This window comes from Artibeus jamaicensis, unplaced genomic scaffold, assembly GCF_021234435.1.
Source record: "Artibeus jamaicensis isolate MK-2021 breed Jamaican fruit bat unplaced genomic scaffold, CSHL_Jam_final contig_519, whole genome shotgun sequence".
Classification (NCBI taxonomy): Eukaryota; Metazoa; Chordata; class Mammalia; order Chiroptera; family Phyllostomidae; genus Artibeus; species Artibeus jamaicensis.
Window position 1 is genome coordinate 9,619,488 of NW_026521871.1, and position 21,162 is coordinate 9,640,649.

At 40.8% G+C, this 21,162-nt stretch overlaps 1 protein-coding gene across 1 annotated transcript in view; it reads left to right on the forward strand.

Annotated features, from left to right (window-relative positions):
• Positions 1–21,162, forward strand: part of ERC2 (ELKS/RAB6-interacting/CAST family member 2) — a 982,831-nt gene that overhangs the window by 189,075 nt on the left and 772,594 nt on the right. The window lies entirely within an intron of this gene.

Sequence of the window (21,162 nt, forward strand, 5' to 3'; positions counted from 1 at the left end):
GCAATAAAGTGGCATTAAGTATATTTTAAAAATATGTTACAGAAATAAATAAAAATTCTGTAATAAATATGCTTCTAGACCAAGCTATATTTCCTGGCATTATATACCTGCTCAGATAGGCAGGCCTTCTTATGAGTCACTTGTGTTGTTCAGAAACATGCCTTCCATGGTGGGACTTACTAATATGAATATTTCTAGGGGTTTTCTCTGATGTAGATTATATTTGTTTAGAACATTTGAACAGAATTTTGTGTTTTTGTACTTGGTGTCCTCTGTGCTCATTCTCCTCCCCACCCACCCAGCCACGAGACCTTAGCAATATGCTTGGGAAACCACATGGCTTAGTTCATATTAAGATGCTTAAAGAGATGTTATGTTGGGCCCAGTCTTCCTATTCATATTCCAAGGGGGTGATTATTATGAGCAGACTTTTAAGATGGCTGTAATGATCCCTCCCTCTTGTAATTCATGCCCTTGTGTAGTCCGCTTCTCTTGTGTATAAGTCGAACCTAGTGACTTGCTTCTAAACAACAGAATATGGCAAAGGTAATGGGATGCTGGTGACACTTCCATGATTAGGTCGCACAAGACTGTTATTTGCCTCTTGTTAGCAGCCTTGATTGCTTTCTCAACTTGCATGGTTTTTTGAAACAAGCTGCCATGTGGGAGAAGCCTATGTGGAAAGGAACTGAGGGCAGCCTCCAGCGAATACCAGTAAGAAATTAAGACCCTCGCTCACACAGCCACAAAGAACTGAAAACTGCCAACAATCAGTGAGCTTGGAAGTGGCTCCTTCCCCAGCTGAGCCTTCCAAGGAAATGACAGGCCCTGGGCTGACACCTTGATTGTGGGCTGACATCTGCTTTGTGAGACTAGAATCAGAGTATTCAGCTAATACTCTGATTCCAGACCCACAGAAACTGAGATAATAGATGTGATAATAAGCTGCTGAATTTGGGGGTAATTTATTACAAAGCAATAGATAGCTGATATAGTTGATCAGAAAGTAATATCTCCCTGCGTTACTCCATAGACTTTCCATTTATTTTACAGAAGATAAGCAATAATTCCTGGCATGGCATCATTTGCATGTAGAGTGACTGTAGATTTCGAAATTTTGGTTGTATGTCAAAATTCTGGTTGGTAGATTGCTGTACTTGAGAAAAGTTGATGCTTTGCTTTGGGGTCACGTTGCATGTAAAGTAAAGCTGTGGTGCCAAAGAAACCTCCATCTATGGCATTGACTTTTATTTTATGTTAGAATCTTGTGGTCAAGGTAGAGTCACTCCTATTCTGTTATTAGATTTTGCTCATTGGTCACACTTGATAGGTGGTACCTTGATTCTGCTGTGTGATGCCTTCAATGAAATGGATCTAAACACAATTTAATTGGTGTTTTATGAGATTAGTTGGTCCTCACAACAATCTGGAATGGATATAGGTCATGTTTAGAGCCTTAAACATCAGTCCAAGAGCCCACAGAAAGTGGTACAGAATATGCAGCCTAATATAGCCAACTAGTTTTTTTCAGGATTGGGCTAGTCAGGAGATAGTCCTTATCTTGGCTCATCAAGAAGGGAGAACATGGAAAAAGTTTCTATATGTAAAAATCTTATTTTAAACTTGAACTGAACAAACAAGACTTGGAGGCCTGAAAAGACCCTTCCGAAGAAATTTTGAGAGCCATTTGTTATATTTTCAGGAATCTTGTGAGCCTGCTTTTAAACCATTGATAGCTTGAAATTGTTCATGGTGGGAGTATTTACATAATGACAATCAGTAAAATGTTATTCTTGGGGTCTACCCACACTCCCCTGAAAGCCCATTTACCAACACACCTCTAAATAAGTGCCATGAAATGTTTACATGCAATACAGAAAGAAAAGGCAAGTTAAATAATGTAAGAATTAACCACATCATTCATCAAAAGTTTTCATAACAGCATCTGGACTTGTTCTTATGTGTCAGGTACTATAAAAATGCTTTATATGATTCATATTTAATTCTCACAACCACCTCATTTATTCATTCACCCATCCATCCTTTGAATGAATACTTATTATGGATTGGTTTTAGGATAGAGTAATGATAACAGATAAAGTTTGACTTCATGGTGCTTGTATCTATTGGGGTAAACTAGAACACAAATATCTATTTAATAATTAAACAGAGAATAGTCATAGAGAAAAGAAAAGAATGAAGAACAAGTGACTTGGTTGAGACCACCTTAATATTGGGCTGTCAGGGAAAGCTTCTTGGAGGGGGTGACATTGTGAACTGAGATATGAGTAACGAAAAGGAGCCAGCCATGTAAGGCTCTCAGAAGAGTGTTGCAGTCATATGGAAAGACCCATGCCTAAGAGGTAGGTGTTATTATTTTGCCCACTTTATCTGGGGAAACTGAGGGCCAAGTGATGTTAAGAAGCTTGCCCAATGTCCCACAGCTAACAAGTGGTGATGCTGGTATTTGAATAGGGCTGACTTCAGAGTCTCAGCTATTGGACCATTTCATTATATCCCTTTTCTGGAAGAATGTTTCTCAAAGTGTGCTCTGCTGAACAGCCAGTTTTTGGGGTGTTGGTATGTGTTAAGAAAGAAAAAGGGCTGCAGAGCCAAATAAACTCAGGGAAATGCTGGAGTCCACAGAGTTCACTGCAAATGTGGACCAGTCATTTCCAAGAAGTGGTGTAGGGAAGGCAGAGCTTCTCACACTTACGTGACTTGCTTTTCTCCTGTTGCACTGGTGTTCTTTGTAAGACACCCTGGGAAAATGCTGTGCTAGAAAATAAATTTGTGCTTTTAATTTGTGACCTGAAAAATATATAATAATATACAGATAGTTGTTTCCCATGGTCAGATAAGTGAGTAATATTCTTCATTAGTTATTTTTGGAGGCAAAGTTTAGTGTAAGCTGTTTACATATTCTCTACTGAGTTTTAGAATGTTCTTTTGTCGGGGTATTTTTTTTAGTGGAAAAAATGCGACTGACTGCTTTTGGTATTAGACCAGTAAGAATAACCCAACTTGAACAAAGAAGTTGCCTGACTTCAGTTTATTTAAATTAATCTAAAACAGGATTTAAAATATACTTGAAGTTTTAAGTTCAGTGTGTTCCTGATTTCTTTTTCATTTTGCATGGTTCAACCCTGTTGGATTAGATGGCATAATGCTGGGGACTGGAGAGCTAGTGGTTTTATGATTTGTTCTTAGGCAGTGGTGTTGGACCTCATATAAACTACATCTCCTGAAATACTGGCCTTGTTTTAGCCTATTGTTTCAGAAGATTTTGAGTTGGCGGGAGTTGTGCATTGGAGGGTCAGGTTGCTGCAGTGCCTTGAGTTTTGGTGGTCTGGAAAAGGCTGAGGGTGAAACCACTTATATGCCTGGCAGGAAACAACAGAAAGATTATGATCTCAACTTCTTTGGAGGACCAAAATGATTCCTCAAGAACTACAACTGATGTGCTAAAATGAGCTGAAGTGTTGGCTGAAATGCAGCATTACTCACTAGTGTTGTCTGGTACTTTTGGATACAGGTTGATTTGATAAGACATTGTTTGATGTAGTACTAGTTTACCTTGTTCTTTAGCTTTTTCTGCAAAGAACATATTGTTCCATGGAAAGGTTATAGGAATAAAGTACCCAAAATACTACTGATCTTATTAAATAAAAAGTGGGTTTATATACAGGATCCTTCTATATTCACTCTCCTTAATATATTCTTGGCTGGCCCTTAGAGTAGAGTCAGCAGTTTTTGGACTGGAAGATGTTTGAAAGGAAGGGATCTAAGTTTTGCTGCCATGCCTGTCGATCTCCTATACTAATCCCTTGAGCAGCTCGCTTTTCTTTGGTAACAAGGGGAGAAGAGCACTCAAGTCATCAGTGGCCACAACTGCTATTAATCCAGTATAAGTATAACCCCCAGGAGCCTGGGCCTGGGCTTCCCTCCATGCTGTGCATGTGTGTGTGTGTGTGTGTGGCAGGGGGGATAGGAGTGAGAGGGGAAAGCAGCAAGGAGGAGGGCAAGGCAATGTAAATTCTTTATCTCCTACTTTATCCAGATTGTGCCCAGGCCAGTGGGAGATCCACCCAAGGAAAGTTTGTTACCTAGAAGTTCTTGAGCTCATAAACCTTTTATGGATGGGCCAACCTTCCCCCCAGTATAGTCTTTGCCCAAACTTCTAAAATCCATTCCAGTATCCCCTCTCTCCACACCATATGGCTTCTTTTTCTTTAATACACACTTGTCTCCAATTTCGCAGGATGAGCCATGGTTTTGCTGATGCAGGCTTTTCTAATTCTGAGTCCACAGATTCAATACATTTTATTTCTACCAACAAAGCATATCACAGAAAACATTCCCAAACGCAAGTGATCACATAAACATAACATTTCACATACTTTATTTTCCAAGAGTTGTTTCCTATAAATATACTATAGAACATAACAATTTCTCCCTATTTTAATCAAGTAAGTTTCTTACCTGATTAGTACATCCCATCAATATTCCCAGACCTCAAATATTGCCTATAGGTGCTCAATAAATATTTGAAAGACTGAAAAATAGTTCAAAATACCTTGAATGTTGCTCTCTGGTTTATTTTGCCAGTATTGGAAAAGTTTATGCCCTGGCAAGTATGGCTTGGTTGGTTGGAGCATTGTCCTATAACTGGAAGGTTGTAGGTTCAATCCCTGGTTTGGGTGTGTTCTTTGGTCCAGACGTGTATGATCCCTGGTCTGGGTATGTATGGGAGGAAACCAATGGATGTTTCTCTCTCACATCATTGTTTCTCTCTCTTTCTATCACCCTTCCCCCTCTCTCTAAAATCAGTGAAAAAACATCTTCTGATAAGGGTAAAAAAAAAGAAAGAAAAGTTTATAATGATTATGCAAGTGTCCTGTTTTTTTTAAAAAATGTTTTCTCTATCATTGCTCTATGTTTGGAGTGGAGCAGTTGCTTTGAGGGTAACCTGAATTGGACATTTTCTTTCATTGTTTTCAAAGTGTGTTGGACATCATTGGACACATGTTGAACAGCCATGTGCAGGATGCTGTGGGAGCACCCTTGACAAGTTTATGGTCTTCTTCAGGGATTCAGGTGGGCATTAAGAGAGTCAGCTCACACTTATCAAGGCTTATTCTGTGCCAGGTTACTGTACTAAGTAAATATTGCTGTCATCATCCTCATACACAGATATGGAAACTGAAGCACAAAGAGGTAAGTTATTGTTCCCAGTCATACACAGCAAGTACTGAAATCTACATCAGAACCTGGGAAGTCTGTCTCCAGAGAGTACACTTGACATCACTGCACACTACTGCCTCTCGAGTGGTGCACCAAGAAGACCTCAGATGGCACTTAAATTCTATGCAGCTTAGAATAGAAGAGCTGATGACAGAGCTGGTCTTCAAAGGCAGGAATAATTTCAACACACATGGGTGGTGGAGAAGTGTGATTGGAAAAGCAATGGGAGAGCCAAGCCTTGGGTTGGGGGCTGTGGTTGGTTTGGGACACAGTGAGTTCAGAGCAGCTGAAACTCCACCTGTCAGGAGGAAAAGGAGATAAAGATGAGCAGGTGGTGTGAGATCAAGTCATTGAGGGCTTTGACCATGGGACAAAGAAGATTGGCTGTTATTAGTTAGGCTCTGTGCAGCCTGGGCAGCAATTTTCCCTGGAGAATGGCATTATCAGAAAAGATTGTTAGTATGAATTGATAGTGGATTTTCTAGGAAGGGACCAAAGACATGGAGGAAAGTTAGAAGGATACTGTGGTTGTTTAGGTGACCAGAGTCTGAATCTGGGTGATGGTTCAGGACCTCTGTGCCTGGAGCTATAAGAAGCAGGCAATTGTTGTGAGCCTGGATGGGGACTGATAGTGGGATAGTGGGCAGGTGAGTAATCAGCAGGAGGTGCTGGGATTGAGGGAAGTCTTTGAATGAGTTGTGTTTGATGAAAATATTGGTGGAGCTGTCCAACCAGGATGAGACTATGGCTGAGGAAATGATTACGAAGTTCCAGCCAAGTACACAAGGCATTTCTGACTACCGGTTATTTGTTTATTATTATTTTCACACACACACACACACACACACACACACACACACACACACAATTTGTGATCACCAAGCCGACATTTGTGTGATTCTTCTAAAGTCTGCCTTGTCAATTATTCCTACCGTTATTCAGTAGGAGACCCAAGGAACTGCATACTTCTCCTTCATGCCTCTTTTTGAATAAGCATTTAATTTTGAATATGATATATCTTTTAAGATTACATAGAATTTTCATTGACTGATACCTACTTGGTACAGATTCCCTTTGTTCCTACTGCATTTCATTTTTTCCAAACTGTCTGTACAGGATGGATGCAGTGAAACATGTTAACAGAAAAGTGCTCTCTCTGGGTCCTAATTAACCACACATCTAAAGGCAGGATTTCAAAACCTTTGCTGTAACCTTTCTGGTAATATAAGAAACGTATTCATTTTTGTTTAGCATCATTTGCCTATCTTTAAAATTTAATACATTCTTTAAAGTTTGAACCTCTATGCTAATTTGAAATGGTTCAGGTTTCACCCCTTATTGGTTTTAATGAGTGCAATTGTTGGCTTTTAAAAGTAATAGGGGCTAGTGGAGCCCCAGGGAGCCATTAGACACACGGTATTTTGGCACCTGCTGAGAAAAAGAAAGTGGCAGTGGAGGATGGGATTGGGAGAATGGCGGGAGGTTTTGCTGGGAGAGACTCTGATTACTGTTCTCACCACCCTGTCCTGCTGCTCTGCCTTGGGTATGACTTCATTTTGAAAAATGTTCTTTTGTTAGCTGACCTAATTTATTATCATCATCACTTGGTGAAACAGTGCACCACAGATGAAACCTCCAGACTGAGAGAGTCCTGCGAGCGCCGGTACTGTAGATGCTTCAGTGTGTTTCACAAGCTGCAACAATGGGAAGTTGAGATGGGCTCAGTTATACCAAGATCGTGGTGTTTTGGGTGGTAACATTAATTAATGGGGGAGGCTTTGTATTTCATGGGACACATTCCATTTTAATGATTTCCTCTGATGCTGCCCATAACCCTGTGAGAGAAATTAAGCAGAGATGACATGTAACATTTATTGGGTACTGAGAATATCATTGCTAATTATTTTCCTGGGAGTGCCATTTAATCCTTCCAACAATTCTCTGTAGTGGGAGGTGGTTTCCTGCCTTTCAGATCAGGAGGCTGAGGTCCAGAAGGGTGATGTGTCTGATCCAGGTTCTCAGAGTAAGTAGTCATGGATTTGTGGTTCAACTTTGGGTCTGCTGGTTCCAGGCATCTGTTCCTAATCATTTCTTTTTCTTTTTCTTCTCTTCTCTCTTCTTCTCTTTTCTCTTCTCTTCTCTTCTCTTCTTTCCTCTTCTTTCCTTTCTTCCTTTTTCTCTATTTTTTTTAGCAAGTAAGTAACAAATTTAAAACATGCATATATATGTATGGGAACCTCACATACATGAGAAAGTCAGAGACTCCACAAGCAGGAGGGGTTCAGAGATAGAAAGGAAAAGTGGGTATATAAGACATTCTGAGCTAGGGTGAAGTAAGGACCTTGGGGGTTTCAGTGGGTCATTGCTGAATGACAAGAGCAGATCTTTAATAAATAGAAGCTTCTCCTGCCCTATTGGTAGGTCAAAAAGAAATAACTGATAATCTCCCATTATGGGAAGGGACTCTAATTCAAGTTCTTCCAGGTAGTCAAGGAATTTCTCTTGAGCCTAAAGCTAAAACTGCCTTTAGCTCAAAAGAATCTGCAGATGCTTGATATGGAGTTGACCAGAGACCAGAATTATGGTCTTCTGACTTCTTCTCGGGGATATTTTTTTTCTGTAAATGCCAAAAAGAAAAAAAAAAGGTTTGCTTTTTTTATTCTTGCCACATCTCATCAGGGCCTGTAAATTTGTGAGCTCGTGCATGCTGAAAAGGGCGAACAGTGCCATATAGAAGGCAACATCATGGATCCCTCCCCCAGTCCAGTTGTGGCTGGTGAAAATAAAAGTGCTTACTTAAAATGCAAGTAACAGTAATGCACATTTGGCCGTCCATAAATTCCTAGGGAATAAATGAATCTTTGTGAGCAGAGAATAAGGAAAAAATGAGTGGTGCTTAGAGTTGTACCTTCCCTATTTCATCTGCTCATAGTTAGCCTTCTTTTCTATGTTTTAAACTGTATCACTGCCTTATTGCCTGAAGAAATGCTTTGCCTCCTCAAACTAAGTTTACTTTTTATTTAGTTTTTGTTCAGTACTTTTGGTTTCTTTCTATGTCAATTATGAGACATTAAAATTGTATTTAAAACCTGATAGGTGCCTCATTTTATTATTCTTCTAATTACTAAAATTCAGTAAAGCAAAATCTGTTTTTCCACCCATCATGGCTTGGATGTGAAATGGGTGGCTTTATTTAGGTTTTCAGTTTGGGATATAGGTTCAAGGGCGTCCTAAATGTTCCGGTGTTAAATAGGGCAGTGTGAATGGCTGCTGGGTGACGATAGAGGGGCCAGCAAGTAGGGAGGGACTGCGGCTACAGCAGTTGGATATAAAGTTGTTGGGTATAAACCCTCCTTACTAAAGGAAAATGTAATTATATTACATAAGTAGATCATGAAAAAAAGCAAAAGAAGAAAGAAAAATGAGTGAGACTTTAGAGTAAAAATTATAAAGACTTACTATTTATTTAGATCACTCATATGTGGAATCTAATGAACAAGCTGAACTAACAAGGAGTTGGCAAAATGATAACCTGCGGGCCAAATGTGTCCCGCCGTCTGCTTATCTTTTTTTTTTTTTTAATGGCCTGGGTTTAAAATGGTTACATTTGAAATGGTTATGTAAGAACTGATATAATATCCTCGAGTTTGCCTTGTGACACTCAAAGTCTAGAATATTTACTTCCTTGGCCCTTTAAGAAAAAGAGTGGTGATTCCTGATTTAGATGATATGTAAGTGGTTTTTGAATCAAAATGTTTGGTTAAAAGTTTATGTGTAATTAGTTACATTTAGAGAATTAAATTATACTATTATGTATAGCTTTTGAGGGTTTTTTAAATAAATGAAGAGGCATTTTTTATGTCATTTCTACCCATTTTTCTTTTATAATGTAAAACCTGTGATTTTAATCTCCAGAGTCACAGCACATTGAGTATTGCCAGTTATCACAACAGTCTGCAGCATTTTCAAGAGTGTGGAAAACAGTATGGAGATACCTCAAAAAATTAAAAAATGGATCTTCCTTTTGACCCAGTGATCCCACTTCTGGAAATATATCCAAAGGAACCCTAAACACTAATTTGAGAAAACATAAGCACCCCTATGTTCATTGCAGCGTTATTTGAAATCACCAAAATATGGAAGCAGTCCAAGTGTCCACCAATAGATGAGTGATAAAAACAACGATGGGATGTTTATCCAATGAACACTACTTGGCTATAAAAAAAGAAAATCTTACCCTTTGTAACAGCATGGATGGACCTGGGGAAATTATGCTAAGTGAAATAAGTGAATTTGTCAGAGTAAGACAAATACCATGTCATTTCACTCATATATGGAATCTAATGAACAAGCTGAACTAACAAGGAAAACAGAGACAGACTCATACATGGAGAGCAGGAAGACAGCAAGTGTCGGGGGAGAGGAGGGGGTGGGAGGATTGAGCAAAAAGGGATAAAGGACTCATGGACGTGGACAACAGTGTGGTGATCGTAGGGGGTAGGGAGGTATAAAGGGAGTAAATGATAATGGAAAAATACCATAGAAGTAAATATTCTAAATTAATAATAAAAATAGGAATATACAAAACAAACCTATTAAAAAGGGGATTATCTGTGAAGTATTCACTAACCTACAACGTGCTAGAGAAATGGAGATTGCCAAAAAACTCCAAAAGATTTAGGAATCCCTGACAATTAAAAAATAATCTTCCAACTCCCCCAACTTTTTCTTAAATGCCATGTTTGTTGGTACTTTTTAGGCCTGCACAATTAGTGTTTTAAAAATTTGTGGCTGCTTTGAAGGAAGTGGTCTGAAAAAGAAACTGTCTATGTACTGTATATACAAGTCATGTGACAACGTATTTACAAACAGTACTTGCTGGTGTGCCATTGAATCGCTAGGCTGCCTTATGGAAAGTGTTCTTAATCAAGAGAAGCCAGGGCCTGACCACTGAGACCGTGCTCTCACCACCCTCTGCCCCCTCCTTCAACCTCCAAAGCAGTCAGATCTCTTTTGGCTCATGTAGGCTGGGCTGCCAGCCATTTGTGCACTTTTAGTGTTGGGAGAAGAACCTGCCCATTACTGGGATTTTGCTTCCTTGCTGTACTCCAGAGTTCCTCAATCTTAGCACCTGACATTTGGGTCAGGACAATTCTTTGTTGTGGGAGCTGCCCCGTGCCTTGTAGGATGCTGAGCAGCATCCCTGGCCTCTACCCATTAGAAGCAAGTAGTGCATTTTTCCTTCTCCTACTGGTGACAACCAAAATATCTCTAGACATTGCATAATATCCCCTAGGCTATAAAATTACCAGGCTTGTGAGCTGCTGGTAATTGACCAGCAGATAGAGTGATTGACACATCCTTCTTGTGACTGTGGCAAATGGAGTGATTCTCAGCCCCACCTTCTTGTAACCATTTTACTGAGGAAGAGCAGCCCAGGTGACGATACTCCTTGACTCAAAGACTGACTGCAGGGGATTGAACTAGGAAACAGATGTGCTGAGGAGCAGTGGGGGTTTGAGTCTGAAAAGAAAACCGAAGTGAGGAGAGTGTGTGTCTGTGTGTGTGTACATGAGAGAGAGGGAGAGAGAAATAGAGGGGGCAGGACTGAGAGAGAAACTGCCTTCAACTGCCTTACTCCTTCCCTCTCAGAAAATGTGGGGCTGAGAATGAGAAAAGCCCTGAAAAAGAAATGTCAGGGAGGGGCTAGGGGGTAGTGATTTTGTTACCGAACAACAAGAGGAGGAGGTCGTCCGAGGGAGGGGCAATACAATATTTGGCTCACCTAGGGATGCCGAAAACTGCTGTACAACAGGGGCCCCTCCCCAAAACCAAAATACTAAAATCTACTGGGCCCTTCTGTCCGCCGCCAATTGGAAACACATCTCTTAATGCCAGAGATTTGTGAAAAGGAAACAAAATGTTTATTTAATGCTATTCAGGCCTAATGCCACCACTAAAATATCAAAGTCCTTTAGGTTGTACACCTACACCCACACAGCGCTCCCCTTCTCCCTCTGTCCCAACTCCGGGTACCGTAAATCAGGAAAAGAGCACACGTCTGTGTTGCAGGCCGCTGGCACCGTCAGCTGTGTCACCGTGCAGGATCTCGAGTTAATCCAAAGTACTGTGGTACCCTCTCATAGTCCACTGGCAAGAGTCCTTTGTACCCAGTTCCAATCAAAGTCTCTGTTGCTTTTCAGGCCCCGCAGCCAAAGGGGGCACCCCAAAGCCGCGTGGGCCTCTTCTACCAAAGCTGCAGGAGTCCGCACTCCACCAAAAGCATGTGGCTGTCTTCTTCACCTGGCTGCAGGGATCTCCATTCTGGCAAAGCTGCGTGGTTTTTCCCTTTCACCTGGGAAAGAGGGGGTCCACACTCCGCCAAAACCACGTGGCTCCCTCTTTCACCCCACCAACAGGGGGTCCTCACTCTGCTGAAACCGCGTGGCTCTCTCCCCATCTGGCCAAGCGGGGACCCTTCATGTCCTGGAGCCAGTCTTTCTCAAGCTCTCACACAGGCCTTCTCACTCAGGAGCGCAGCCCCTAGTTACATTCTGAGTCCAAGCCCTTCTCACTCAGGAGAGCAGCTCCTAGTTCCCATCTTGAGTCCCTGCTACTCCCTTCTCTCTCAGGAGTCCAGACTTTAGTTACATCCTCCTGAGTCCCAGTCCACTCACTCAGGAGAGCAGCTCTTCAGTTACATCCTCCTGAGTCCAAGCCCTTCTCCCTCAGGAGAGCAGCTCATAGATCCCATCTTGAGTCCCAGCTACTACCTTCTCTCTCCCGCTTCCTTCTTCCTGGCTCCAAACTTGGCCACTGCTATTTAACATATCTATGAAACCAGTTAAAGGTTATAGATATGCTAAATAACTATTCCTCCCGAGGTTAGCTCCAAAACTGTTGCTATGCAAAATAGCTCTCAATGGCCTGGCTCCATTCTTTCTTCCCCTGTGGGGGGGGGGGGGGGGTGAGGACATCTTATATGTCTCTCCAATATTCCTATACACTTTGAATTCTGGACACTTTTCTAAATCTTTTTGGGGGGCCCCCCCTGTCTGCACCCTGTATCAATTTGATCCGAGATGCCACTTGGGAAAATTGAGATTTTTGTGAAAGTAAATATTTGATTCTCAGGAGTATTTATGGAGATAATAATTATGGATCCAAGAAGACAACAAAAACTTCACTTTTTGACCATCTAATTCTCACTATTAATTGGCAGTTTTATTTTACAATAAAGGTTGTTGTCCCTGGTTTCCCTAAATGGCCTTTATTTCTCCTTTTCTGGTTTTTAAATAAACATTTTTCTACATGAATTGCTCCACTACGCCCCACCCCCTAGTACTACCAAACTTCAGAATAATTTTGGAGTGTGGTGGTTTTATCATGTGGAAATGTAGTACAGATGTTCAGAATTACCTTTCTTTCTCCCCTTTAAAACATCATGACCACACATGCTTTGCTCTAAGTACCATTAAATATTTTTATTATTACTCTTAAAAAATCTTGCCTCAGGCAGAGTCCCACTAAATCTCAAGTAAAAGCAAATATTTGTGTGTATAAATAGCAGCAAGTATTTATGCATATCACTCTAAAAAATCTCACATTTTGCTTTTTAGGCAATGGAAACCTTTATTTTTTTTACTCAACCAAGTCCTCTAGTTTTACCCTCCCTTCTTGACTCTCAAACTTTAATTTCAGACTATAGGATTTTGTGCACGAGTTTTTCTCTATCCTGCATATATCTTTGAACTCAGCCTGATCATCTAATGTAATTTGATGGGAGGATTTGAACTGCCAGCATGAATTAGTGCATGTTTTTAAAAGTTATTAATGGAGGAAAGTTCTCTACTCCCAGAGGACCCACAGGCGGTTGGCCGAGTTTCTGCGTTCTTCAGGTGCCACACCCTGAGGCCGGCAGTCCTGTGCCCAGGACATGCTTCATCACCACTCAACATGCCCCCACTCAGGAACCTATTCATGGAGACTAGCTGCTGCTCCTCTCTTAATTTCTTCTGGGTTTGTTAGCACCACTTAAAAACATTTCTTGGTCAGCATCAAACATGTTTTCCTAAATAGTTGATAAAAAAATAGCTCTTTCAATTTAATTACTTGATCCTGGAATCGAGAACTCCCTTGCCGCCTATATGCATATTTTAGCGTGCTGGAAATAATCCTGGTTTAGACATGATCTTCTTTAAAGCATTGCATTTTCCGTCTCCATCTAAATAGTGCATTGCAAGGTGCTTTTCTTTTAAAGGGCAGAGGAGATCTTTGTCATTCTGGCAGAGTTCATATAAGAAGGGAGAGGCAAAACCTGATTGCGCCTTAGACAGTAGAAATAACACTTAATGTAGACATTCTGCTGTACCTTTATGATACGCAGCAGTGTTCCTGCCAAAGGTCTCCGTTGTACTACTTTTATGACCCATGTCAGGATTTAGACAATTTTAAGGACTCGGGCTATCGTTGCTTTAAAAGACAGAATAGAATGCTGCGCAATGACTGGATCCTTGCCAGTTACACATTGGAAACTTGATATAACTTAAAAACCTGCTCAGTGCTAACATCAGTGCGTATCCTTAAGATGTCTCTCAAGCAACTGCTATAGGTACAGAGATTGTGGGAATTTAGTGGCGCCTTGAGGATGCTCATGTTCAGTCCTACATGATGACACAGGATTTTCCAGAGGGTGTGAAATCTTTTTCAAGAACTCATTATCTTTTCCCCCCTTTGTAGGTCGAGGTTATATTTTCACGCTGTCTTTTTGCTTTGTTGCTTTACAGACATAAATGTGCAACTTCTTGCATAAAGGACTCAAGGAGAAATCTTCCAAAATGACCACATTTTCTGAAATCACAGAAGCCTCCCAAGAAATTTATGTGACAGGCAAGGTCTGTCTGAGGGTTATCACACAGACAGAGAAAGCTTCTTGGAGTCTCATCTTGGGAGGTCCTGGCAGGTTGCTGTTTTTAGCATAGATCTGGTGCAGGCACGGAGCTGAGTGCTGCGCTCAGATGCTCCTAAGAGCAACTGTGTGAGGTGTAGGTGTTGACATTGTCCCCTTACTTAATCAGGGCAGCTAAGTAATTTGCCTAAGACCACACAGGGGACTTGACCTCAGAAATGAGAATCATTGTATCATCTACTGTTTTGTAGAAAGTCAAAATAACTTCTAGCCATTTTTCCCCACCCATTTCCTCTCCTCTCTGATTTGTTTTCTTTGAATCTTTTCTGTTCTATTTAGGTTTCTCATCTGGTTTATATTATGGCTGCATTTAAAATCTTATTCTTTCTCCTAATATGTTGATTCTTTTTTCTTTTATTTCGAACCTCAATCGTTTTCTTCCTCTGGTGTTTTCTTCTGCATTGTTTACTGGGTTTGTCTTTGCTGTTATATTCCAAGTAGCAGTTCTGAGGTTTTGCAAGAGACCTAAAGATGTTAGTGAAATTTATAGGAGACTTCTGGCCCAATATAATTTTAATCAGCAGTTTTCTTTGCCTCCTACAAGTCTAGTCTCATATGAAATGGCCTATACAGAGCACTTTGCACAGGTCTTGGCTCAACAAATATCATTTATGTTTCCTTGAAAAAAGGTGAGGAAGGGGTAAACAACAGTTGCCTTCACATCAACTGGTCTCCTTGTAAAGCAAGTCCATGTTTCCTTTACGAATCATAGATTTCTCTCTAAAGAATCAAACCTCGTCTGGTGCCATTTTATAGGTCAGTTGTTGGGGCACAGGTGTTTGTACTCAGTTATGCATACTCAAGAGTGACCTTCTCTCCATTACCCCAGTTTCACTCTAATTTCTTCAGGATGTTATGAAGTGGATTAATCCCACCTTGTTACAGATGAAGAAACTGGGTCACTGGGAAGTAGATCGCTCTGCCCAAAGCCTTACAGAGAGATACAACGAGGGTGGCCTCAGGGCCTGTGTTCCGAGCCATGAGGCTGCATTGCTTCCTTTGTGTGTGGGAGGGCTGGGGATGGAGTCCAGAGGACCAGCATTTGGGGTCATGAGGGCTTATCGTGGGGCAGTTACAATCTAGACTTTCTCTATGACCAGCTTCCATGCTGGTCTCTTTAACTCTGTGCCCATCAAATAGGAGTTAGTTTTGAAGCCTAGAGACCAGTCTTGAGGCAGAATTGAGGTAATAACAGCAGGAACTGACTGAGAGAAATGGAAGATGATGCTTTGAAATAGGAACCACTATGTATGGCAGCTAAGAATATAAAAGATGAGAAGGATGGAGATATCAGAAAGAAGCCAGAGTTGTCAGCATGGGTTACAGGGTTGTTGACAACACCTGTGATAGTTATGAGGGAGGCAGGTTTGGGGAGGGGAAGATCAGCTTGAAAATACGAGAGGAGAAGATGAATTTGAAAATACAGATTTGCATTTCAGGCAGAAAAGTGGGCTAGAGATTTGGGAACTGTTTGTAAGAGGTAGGGTTTAGAGTTTCCCAAAGAGAGATGGACCCAAAGATAGAGCTGGGGAATATCTGTGTTTAGGACAAAGAAGAAGGAAGGGAAGCAGTGAAAAAAAAACTGAGAAGGAAACGTGAAGAGAGGAGGGAGACCCCAGAAAGCTGGGTGTTTAAGGGCAAGAGAATACATTCGTTCATTCACTTACTCAGCCATTTTATGGAGAGCCTTCATCTCTAAACTATGTTTTCTGGGGGACACTGAGATGACAAGAGACCTTGTCCTCGGGGTTATCTGAAGGTGGGACCTCTGGGCTAGGTCCCCAGGGATGAGGAGAAGTCCATTGATAAAAAAGGTCAGAAAGACAGAAGGACGTGTATAGCCTGGGGGTCAGACACATTAGCACATATAATGTTTTTTCTTAGACTCTCCCAAAAGCTATCTAATTTTAACCAAACTTTAATTTACTGCCCAAATTGTATTCAAATGTAGTCTTCCTAAAGCATATACTACAATCAAACAATACGACATTTGAAGTTTCTCTTAATGCTGTAATGGATGGTTACTTCATTGAAAAACACTGTAATTGAACTAGTTCCTTTTGGGACTATGAACGTTAAAGACTCAGATGAATGACTGGTTTCTTTACTGCGTTTCAGGAACTGAGTGGATCTGGGTGAGAATCACTGCAATATTCCAGTGTGATATTGATGATTGGGTCACAATAGCTAATGCTGAATAATAAAAGATGGCTTTGTGTGATCTTTGTCAAAGGGGTGAATGTTTGAGCTGCAAGGACAGGAAATTATAAAATTTGCATCTAAAAATAATCTTATTCTTTGCCTTTTCACTTGTGACCTCCAGTGTGAAGAAAAAAAGACCTCATGGAAACTTGGGCAGTTTGTGAAATCCTTCTGTGTAATCAGCCAATTTGATTTTCTTCAGTATAATGGCAGGATATTTGTGAGGAAATTAAACTTTATCGTACTCCAGCCATTGGTAGTGTAGCACCAGATTTTCTATTGTTCTTTTAGGAGAATAGAGCCTAGTGCAAGTTCATAAAATTACAGCAGCTTTGGGAGAAGTTTAAATGAACTTGGAACCTGCAAAGCAGGGTTTCTTACTGCATCACTGTTGACATTCTGGGCTAGATGATTCTTTGTTCATGGTGGGTACCTACCCTGAGCGTTGTAGGATGTTTAGCAACGTCACCGACCTTCACCTGCAACATCCAGTAGTATCACCACCAGTAGCTGTGCCAATTAGAAATGCCTCCAGGTATTAGAAGATGTCCCTGTGGGGCAGGGGGTGGGAAACTGTTCCTATTTGAGAAGCACTGGCCAAAAGCCTTACTACTCAAAGTGTGGTACAACAGGCAGCAGGTCATCTGTATTTCCCAGGAGCTCATTAGATATGTAGCACCTCAGGCCTTGTCCCTAGCCTCTGGAATGAGAATCTGCACTGTGACAAGATCTGTGGGGAACCTGTGAGCACATGAAGGTTTGAGAAATACTAAGCTCTGCCCAGGGCAGTGTGGTGTAGCAGAAGGGGTTGAGCTTCGGAGCCAAACATGGCTTAACTAAGAGCTGTGTGACCTCATCCAGGTGTTCAACCTCTCTGAGACTCAGCTTCTTTCCTCTGTAAAATGGGACTAAGAAAACATTTTGTGTTGTGAGAGTAAAAAGGGCAAAATCCAGCTGAATCAGCAAAAAGGACACCTGGCCCTTATTAGAATCTCAAATGGGCTGGTTTGCTTTCCTCTCTTTAGAAAACTGTTTTACTTGGCCCTACTGCACTCACGGTTACTCGTAGTGATGATATAAGATGTGGAGGAAAAACAATGTGTCTGAATGAGCACTCCACAAGCACAGAGGGCCATAAAAAATCTGCTTGTTTACGAATTTTTATTTTTGAATTATCTACTTTCTTTGAGCTGTGGCTCTTGTGGTCTGGCCTTCCCAATGCTTGGGAAGCTGGGATCCCATTTCTGGAAAACCCATTATCCTAGTCCTTGTGAACTCTTAAAGGTCTCATTTAGAAGCCAGATTCTAAAGGTGGGAAAGGTAAAATTGATGGCAGCTACATGTAAAACTATTTAAGGAAGAAGTTCACACTGGCAAACTTTATTCCTGTCCTATAGCAAGTGGATTTTGAGATGGGGCAATTATTTTTATGACTGTTAGTAGAATTTTTAGTTGTGCAAAATAAGGATAAATACTCCTGCCTTGGAATAAACTGTCCCAGGATTCCAAAATTTCCCCCTTTTCTCTTTCTCCTGCGATGACATTGCCTTCACATGAAAGCCTATATTTTTAAATTTCTCATCCTGCTGTATTAAGAAGAGCTGTTATCATGCTTTCAGCCAGGAATGTTTTTGCATAATTCATTTTAAAATAATGTATAAAATAGGTACATGCACACATGTAATCACACACTCACAATAGCAATGTATGAATCTGACCTGTGACAACAATTTTTAGGCAAATCACAAGTAGTTTATCTGAAGTGTTGTGATGTTACAAAGATGAAGGGACATTGTCCAAGACCAATGTTCAATTGTGTAGATTGGGTACCACACACCTGTGGGGGCACCAGGTATATTGAGGACATAGCAGATTTGCATTAATATTATGGCAATTTGTCAGAAGGTGGCAGCACAGTCCTTGTCCTAATGAAATCACTACATAGCAATAGTGTTCTGGCAGATGGAGGTAAAGTGTCTTGAGGAAGGGGCTTCTTTCTCTAATTTGCACAAGGATACCACGTGGACTGGTTGTAGGCCCACCATCTTTCCTTTCTGTGGGAGCTTCTACTGTGGTATGCAAAACTGTACAAATCATTATTCTTGAAGGTCAGAATGTGCCCAGGAGCCTTAGAAAGGTACAATTTATTTAATTTCCATATTTGATGAATATGAAAAAACTCCTCCATTAAAGTGGTGTCCTCAAATATCACTTTCATCTTAAAACTATTGCTAGTGGTTTGTGTGTATGCTGCCATCTTTCCCAAGTGAAGCAGAAATAATTTAAGAAGTTTTGTAGAAGAGGTTTACCAACATTACGTCCAGCAAACCGTAGTTCGGATATACCAAAGAATCTCATTGGCTTAAGGTTGGTTGATGATCAGCTGATGTGAAGGACAGTCATTGTGCTGAGAGATGGGGACAATACCCATTTCCTACATGAGACTGCATCTCGTGTACGTTCTTTTTAGCTCTTTGCTTCTTAGATTGGAGGGCTATTCACATAAAAGCATTGGTCACATGAACCTACAACTTGGTCATATGTCATACCTTAGGTTGCCACATGTCACACATGTTCTTGCAGTTATGCTACTTTATCTCCACTTCTTTCTAGAGATAGTCTGCAGTTTTACCTGGAATTGCATCTGAACAGTTACTGAGGAGGGGAAAATGTCTGTTTCTACTCAGCCTATGGGTGATGCAGCAGCATTGGTGATGCAGATAACATCACCATGACACTCTTCTAGCTGGGCAAAACAGGAAAGAGAGAGTGCAATTACTGACGGGGAGCTAGACAGGGAGCTCAACTTTATTTTTCGGATGGTAAAATTTTGTGTTTCTTGGGTTTGGATGTGCCCAAATTGGTCATTTTGACTGGTTTGCAAAGAAGACTCTCCCCTAGATTTTTTTTTTCTGGTGATGTCATCTTCATGGCTGTTAGTGCTAGGGTTCTCAACTATAAGCACAAGTTGTGGGACATGGGGGAAACAATTTGTTCTTAATAGTGGTCACAAAATTCACAAATAATGTCTTAAAACTGAATTATATATGATTATAATATAATGATGATGGAAATAATAAGTGCAAGATTAGGTAGATTATATAATAGAAAGCTTGGGTCCATGATCTCACTTAATTCTCATATACTTTCTGGAGAAAGTTTCTGTTGTTACCTTTATCTCATAGATGTAGAAATTGAGGCTTAGAGAGGTGAACTTTACACTGTCGGAAAGTGGGGGAAATGGGATTCGAATCCAAGTCTGACTAATGGATTCCACTCACAGTTATGTTTCCATAAGCTAAAGAGATGAGGGGTTGAACATAACCCCATCTCTGGGCACTGTCCACAGGGATGTGTAAATGCCACTGTTCTGTGTAGGGTGACCAGCTGTCCCAGTTATAGTAGTAAGGGAGTCCTAGGACACGGGACTTTCAGTTTCAAAACTGGAGAAGTGCTGGGCAAATCAGGAGGAGTTGGTTACCCCACTGCTGCATGCCGTGGTGGGAACACCAATTGCTTCATCCTCCTTGCTGTTGTTATGTGTATTCCGGACAGTTTGGATGAATTTGTGGCTTTTTCCATTAAACCTTTTCAGGATATAAAGGAAGTAGAGGTTAGGTCTGCAGCTCATCAGGCAGAATCCTCAGTGTCTCTAGAAGCAGGTGACGAAGTTATAAATAAATGCATAAAGAGCCTGCCATGATGGTGGGGACACACTTACTTGGCTACTATGGTTGCATTTCAATCAGATGTCTCAGTTCTGTCTTTCTCTCAGTAAATGGATTCCAGTAATTTGGTGCTGGTGGAGTAGGGGGATAGGGGATTCTTACCCTTACATGACCTCACCATGAATGTGAACTGTTTTCCTCCCTTACAAGAGTTTAGAAACTAGAATTTAGTTTTAACAACCACCCATATTATTATACCAGAGAAAATAGCATAAATATGCTCATTTAAAAATGGAAATTTGCTACTTGGAAGTGTCTCCTCCTTCGAGGAAATTCTTTAGGTTTGATTATCTCATGTTGGAAGATTGTACGGGCCTGCCAATTGTACAAGTGGAAGTTTATTTGATTACTTTTTTGTAAAAATGAGAATGATTTGTCTTCAATTTTTTTAGGGGCTCTAGTGTACTCATTGGAAACTTAGATATAAAAAATATATAAATCATTTGCCTATCTGGTAACACATTTTTTGTTTTTTGTTTTTCTTGGTCTATTTTTTCCTTCTCAAACTGTCTGGGTGTGGAGAGGAGATATCTGTGCCTCTTTAGGACATCTGCTGTTTGTTGTCATAGCTGTCTGTGGAATGCTGTCCTTGGAACAGTTCCCGATGCAGAGTGTCCGTAGTCAGTGCTTCATCAACCCATGGTGTGGGAGAAAAGAACTTTTCCTTCTAAGACAACTCCCCTAGTGACCGGAGCCTTGCTCTTTACATGTCAACACTTTCAAAAATGATTAACCACTTAGAGGAAAATCTTTATAAATTACAGCTTTTTGAATACTTCCTGGCTTTCTTACACAGATTGTGTCCTCAGCAGATTGGAATCATTTCTTCATAGCTGAGGTTCAAGAATAGGAGTGTCTATTATTCTTTCCAGTGAAGGGGTTGGGTGCATTTCCATGGTCTTGGGAAAACAAGGTTAGTTGCCTCTCTCCTAAGTGGGTTCAGATTATCTCCTTTAATGTGTACCTTCAGGTTGTTGTGTTTTTTTTTGTTCTTGATGTTTTGTTTTGATTTGTCCTATA